At 47.8% G+C, this 5874-nt stretch overlaps 1 pseudogene; it reads right to left on the reverse strand.

Moving 5' to 3' along the window:
- Positions 1-2138: 2138 nt before the first annotated feature.
- On the reverse strand, positions 2139-2229 carry LOC112411572 (uncharacterized; annotated as a pseudogene).
- Positions 2230-5874: the final 3645 nt, after the last annotated feature.

A 5874-nucleotide genomic window follows, 5' to 3' on the forward strand; every position in this document is an offset into this window, starting at 1 on the left:
TCTCTGCAGGGCCCTGGGGAGAGGCTGAGGGTGGAGGAGGGAGGCGGAGATGAGCTGACCCGTGAGTGACCACGACACATGTGGGTGAATGTGTCCAGCACCCTTGGATGAACCCAGTAAGAGACTTGGCGGGGAGCTCAGAGGAAGCGAGGCCACTGTCAGCCAGTGAATCATGGAGGACTTCCTGCAGGGGTGTCATGGGGGGGAGGACTGAAACAGGTCGAGTTAGGTGGGGCGGGTGCCTTCCAGATGGAGGAAAATGCTTGTGCAGACACAAGCCCAGGGCACACACCTGAAAGAGTGAGGTTTTTGCTTTGCCCTCACTTCAGGCTGATTTCTAGGTTTTGATTTCCAGGGTAATCCCTGCTATTAAGGAGGATGGTCTTGGGAATTCCCTGGTGGTCCAGTGGTTAAGACTCCAAGCTTCCACTTCTGGGGACACAGGTTTGATCCCTGGTCAGGGACCGAAGATCCCACATGCATAGCACGGCCAAAAAAATAAAACAATTAAAAAAAATGGAAGATGGTCTTGTTCACATTAAGATTACTATTCACATCAGTATTCATGGTGTAAACAGGAGGCACAAACAGAAACCTAGTTCCTGAGTTCACTCCTGTCTCCTGGCTCAGCCTCTCGGGTCCATTCTCTACAACGTGGCCAGAGGGATACCTCTAAATCTCTCCATGGCTCCCCATTGCCCTTGGGATGTGGTCCAGCCTCCTTAAGATGACTCCAAGGTCCTCCTCTCTCACCTCCAGGCCTTCCCACGGGCTGCCTCCTCTGCCCAGGGCACTCCTCACCCCTTTAATGCTGCCTCCCAGACCAGCCTCTCCTGTCGCCGCCCTGGGCCAGGGATTCCCTTAAACTTCCCAACTTACCACTCATCAGGTTTGTTGGATTAGAGCCCTCCCCGGTCATCCTTGTCATCTCTGTTCACCCCGGAACTCTGCTCAGCAGCCTGAGCTGGCCTCCCAGGGCCACCCTGTAGCCTGGCTGGGCTCTGGAGCCGGGGGGACCCACAGCTGTGAAGGGCACACAGATGGGGCTCTAGAAATTCTTGAGTAAATGGCTGAAATTGTGGTGTTTTCACTTACTTTGTTCTCATGTCATTCTTGCAAACTTTGAGGTAAGTTCTGTTATTATCCCCACTTTTTTAGACAAAAGAACAAAGGCTCAGAGAAGGGCACATGGATACTGGCTATGCTCAGCTTGGTCTGATTCCAGGGACCAATAAACAAATAAAGGCAGGAGTCTGAGTAAGAATAAAGGAAATCAGGGGGAAGACTCCAGCGAGTTACTCATCTTTGTTTTTTTTAAATATTTATTTATTTATTATTTTTTTAGGCTGCACTGGGCCTTAGTTGTGGCGTGCATGTGGGATCTAGTTCCCCACCCAGGGATTGAACCCGGGCCCCCTGCATTGGGAGCGTGCAGACTTACCCACCGGACCGCCAGGGAAATCCCTGATTGTCTTTTAATAAGCACATGCCGTCCCTACTCCAGGGCAGGCCCATTGCTCACAGTGGCAGTGACCTGCTGTTATTTGTTCACTTTTCCTGAGAGGGAAGAAAGCAGGCCTCCCGGGCTGGCCTGGTTGGCACATTTTAGTCTGAGGGGCCTCTCTGGGACAGGCGTCCCTCTCACGTGCTGCAGGACCTGGCGCTTCTGAAGATGGACTCCGGAGCCAGGGTGTCTGGGCTCAAATTCCAGCTCCACCACGTACCAGCCTCATGACCTTGGGCAAGCTACCTCTCTTGGCCTCAGTTTCCCCATCTGTAAAATTGGGATAATAATAGTAGCTACCTCACAGGGTTGTGGTGAGGATTAAATAAGTTAATATTTGTAAAGAACATAGAACAGGGCCTGGCATGTAATAAGTCCTGTATTAGCATTTGTTTACCCCCCACCCCCCATATATATACAATTGTTAGAAAATGTTTGAGAGTAATTTGAGCAGCGCATATCAATTTTTTTTAACATTTATTTTTTATTGAAATATAGTTGATTTACAATGTTGTATTAGTTTCTGGTATACAGCAAAGTGATTCAGTTTTCTATATATACATATATATATACATGCACACATACATATATATATTTTTTTCATATTCTTTTCCATCATGGTTTATTACAGGATAACAATATGGAACTCTTCTCGAATGTGATGTCATCCTTGTGCTAATCTTCTCTAACTTGTTCCAGTTTTCATATATGTGCTGCCAAAGCAAACATGCACATAGAAAAGTTTTAAATGTGCAGCAGCCACTCAGCAATCCCACTTTGTGGAACCTATCTGATGGACACCTTCAGAATATCCATAATGAGAAATATTTAAGAATGTTTCTTGGGCTTCCCTGGTGGCGCAGTGGTTGAGAGTCTGCCTGCCGATGCAGGGGACAAGGGTTCGTGCCCCGGTCAGGGAAGATCCCACATGGCGCGGAGCGGCTGGGCCCGTGAGCCATGGCCGCTGAGCCTGCGTGTCCGGAGGCTGTGCTCCGCAAAAAAAAAAAAAAAAAAAGAATGTTTCTTGGAGCATTATTTGTAAGGACAAAAATTTGGAAGCAACACAGATCTTCATCAGAAGGGGAGTGGTTAAATAAATTCTGGACATCCCCAGATGGAACACCACGCAGGGATGAAAAGAGTGAGTCGTGTGTATGAGGTTGAATCATCTGAAATTGCTGATATTTGGCCGTTAATGATTTGCAAAGTAGTGACGGCAATTTCTGAGGATTCAATCTAATCCTGTGCACTTGTATTAGAGCAGTCTGAGCTGTGGTGACAAACAGACCCAGAAATGTTATGGACAAACACAACAGAAGTTTGTTTGCTGTTAAAGTAACAGTCCCAGGTTGGGGGGATGAAATAAATGATGGGGGGGGGACGTCTCTTCCATGAGGTGATTCAGGGTCCCAGACTGAGGAAGAGTCTGGTATCTTCAACGGGTATTTTCCCCAGGCTGTGTGTTAACTCCGGCCAGAAGGGAGAAGGAGCGCCCAGGCGCGTGAGGGAGGCCTTATGGCCCTGGCCTGGACGGGCACCCCTTACTTTGGCTCGCACTCCATTGCAGACAAATTAGTCATATGGCCACACCTACCCACGAGAAGGCTGGGAGATGTGCTCTAGCTGTGTGTATGGGAAGCAGGAAAGGCAGGGTTTTGCGGACGGATGGGCTGTCTCTGCCCCAGTACTCTCTAAGCCTCAGTTTCCTTATCTTTATTATGCGGGTAATAATAGTAGCTATTGCACAGTAAATGGCATAATATGTGTGCATTCAGCAGAGCCCTTGACCCATTAGTGAGTGTTCCATAAATATTCAGGTGGCAGGCTACCTCCCAGAGGTCCCTTCTGGAATCGATTCCAATTGCCCACAGGCGTAACTTGCCTGACTGTGGCAGACAGCATTTCCCCACATGCTCTTGTTACGGTGGGTCACCGATATTCCCCTATCCTTGAACCTGGGCAGACCTTCATAACAGGTGGTGGAGGTGATACTGCCTGACTCCTGAGGCTGGTCCTAATGGGCAACATGGTTTCTGCTTGGCGTTCTCTCTCTCTCTCTCTCTCTCTCTCTGTCGCATGCATGCAACGGTTACTCTTGGAACCTAGCCACCGTGTTTCTGGAACCTAGACCACCTGAAGAGGCTGTGCGTGGGGATTTCAGCTGACAACCCCAGCTAGGCCCCCAAAGGACAGCCAGCATCCACTGTCAGATGTGTGAGCAGGGAACTTTCGGATGACTCCAGCCCCAGGCTTTGAGTTTTCCAGCCGAGGCCCCAGACATTGTGGAGCAGAGATAATTCATCCCTGCTGTCTGCATTCCTGACCCACAGGAATCAATAATCAAATAATGATTGTTGTTTGAAGAGACGAGATTTTGGAGTAGCTTGTTATTCAGCAATAAATAACTGATAGAGTGATGAACTTTTTAGTCTTCCCTTTCCCTGTCTTATTCCCCACTCCCCTTCTTGTTTCTCCTGGGACCACCTCCCACATCACCCACCTGCACCCACCTGTCTCAGGGTCTGCTTCTGGGAGACCCAGCAAGGCAACACATTATTTGGAAAAGATACATGTAGAAAAATGACAAATGGAAAATTATCGGATGCCTCTTCGGGAATGAGTTTGAGAACCAGAAACTTTACTTTTTATTCAACATCTGTCTGAATTATTTACATGTTAAGCAATTCTTCATTATAATTTTTAAAAGTATAAAAAATTTCCATAAAACCTTGAGTCAGGTCTCATCAGATCCAGTGCTGGACCCAGTGAGCGGATCTCTGAGCAGGTGAACTTCAGACTTTTTGTACTCGCTGTTAGTGGAGCTGGGGTGTGGTGACTTTTTCCTTTTTTCAATGCTTTAAATAAACTTTAAAAATTGTGGGGCTTCCCTGGTGGCGCAGTTGCCGATGCAGGGGACAAGGGTTCGTGCCCCGGTCCGGGAGGATCCCACATGCCGCGGAGCGGCTGGGCCCGTGAGCCATGGACGCTGAGCCCGCGCGTCCGGAGCCTGTGCTCAGCAACGGGAGAGGCCACAGCAGTGAGAGGCCCGCGTACCGAAAAAAAAAAAAAAATTGTGGTAAAATATACATGAAATTTACTATTTAACCATTTTAAAGTGGCATCAAGTATATGCACATTGTGGTACAACCATCACCACCATCCATCTCCAGAACTCTTTCATCATCCCAAGCTGAAACGCTGTACCCTGGCCCCTGGTGGCCACCATTCTCCTTTCTGTTTCTGTGAATTTGACTCCTCTAGGTCCCTCATATAAGTGGAATCATACAATAGTTATCTTTTTATGTCTGGCTTGTTTCACTTAGGGTGGTGGTTTCTTAAGTGGTCCCAGGATAACTTGCCTGGTCACCGCCATCCATGACCACACTTCCTGGCATGAGACCTGTACTCACGCTGCACAGGTGTGGCTGGTGGGCATGGCTGGCAACGTGGCAGGCAGACGGGACTGGTCCAGACACTTTGCTGCAGACGAGCTCACGGTGCCTCCCCTTTCCCAGTTCCGAGCAGAATTGCTGGGCGAGGGTTAATCAACATTCAGTCATGTTTCCAAGTTTAAATGGAGCATTTGTTTAATTATGTGTAAGTAGCAATACATTGTGGCCATTATCTAAATCACTATTTTATTTCCTGGATGTGGTTTCATAATGCAGGGTTTCTGCTCCAGCCTAGCATCATTAACAGAGAAGTTAATGAATATAAAAGCGTAAAGGCTAATTACACTTTAATTTACAATCATGGTCTCATTTTGGGACCACATGAAATCTGTTTTGAAAACAATTAAAAAAAAAACAAAACCCGCTCTTGCCCTGGTAAATGGAGGGACCCCGGCCAGGAGCCCAGCTCTGCCTGCCACGTAGTGGCTGAGCGTCACTGGCTGGCACCGATCCCCTCCCTGGCGCCGTTACTCGGAGGCTGGTGAGGCCAAGTTCAGCGCCCCGTGACTCTGTCTTTTGTTTCCAGCAATTTTCCTCTTGCCTTCTTGTGGCTGCAGGGAAGAGTTGGGGGAGCCCCATCTGGGGCACTGGTGGTCTGACCGTGCAGCTCTGATGTGGCATCACATCGAGCCATGACAGTTGCAGTTACTTAGTGGTTTTAAAAGTGGTGGTGATGGAAATTGGTGGTGGTGATGGGCGAAAAGCTGACATTTACTAGGTTCCTACTGTGTGCCAGGCACTGTGCTGGGTACTTTTATATATATTATTTATTCCTTGAAATTGCTCATCAATGGCAATTAGTCTCCCTGAAATTTGAATTCATTCCTCTGAAATGTTTAATGGAACTATGGAATCATTGTTAATTTTCTTAGGATAATAATGGCATTGTAGTTATGTAGAAGAATGTCCTTATTCTTA

This window comes from Neophocaena asiaeorientalis, unplaced genomic scaffold, assembly GCF_003031525.2.
Source record: "Neophocaena asiaeorientalis asiaeorientalis breed wild unplaced genomic scaffold, Neophocaena_asiaeorientalis_V1.1 scaffold78, whole genome shotgun sequence".
Classification (NCBI taxonomy): domain Eukaryota; kingdom Metazoa; phylum Chordata; class Mammalia; order Artiodactyla; family Phocoenidae; genus Neophocaena; species Neophocaena asiaeorientalis.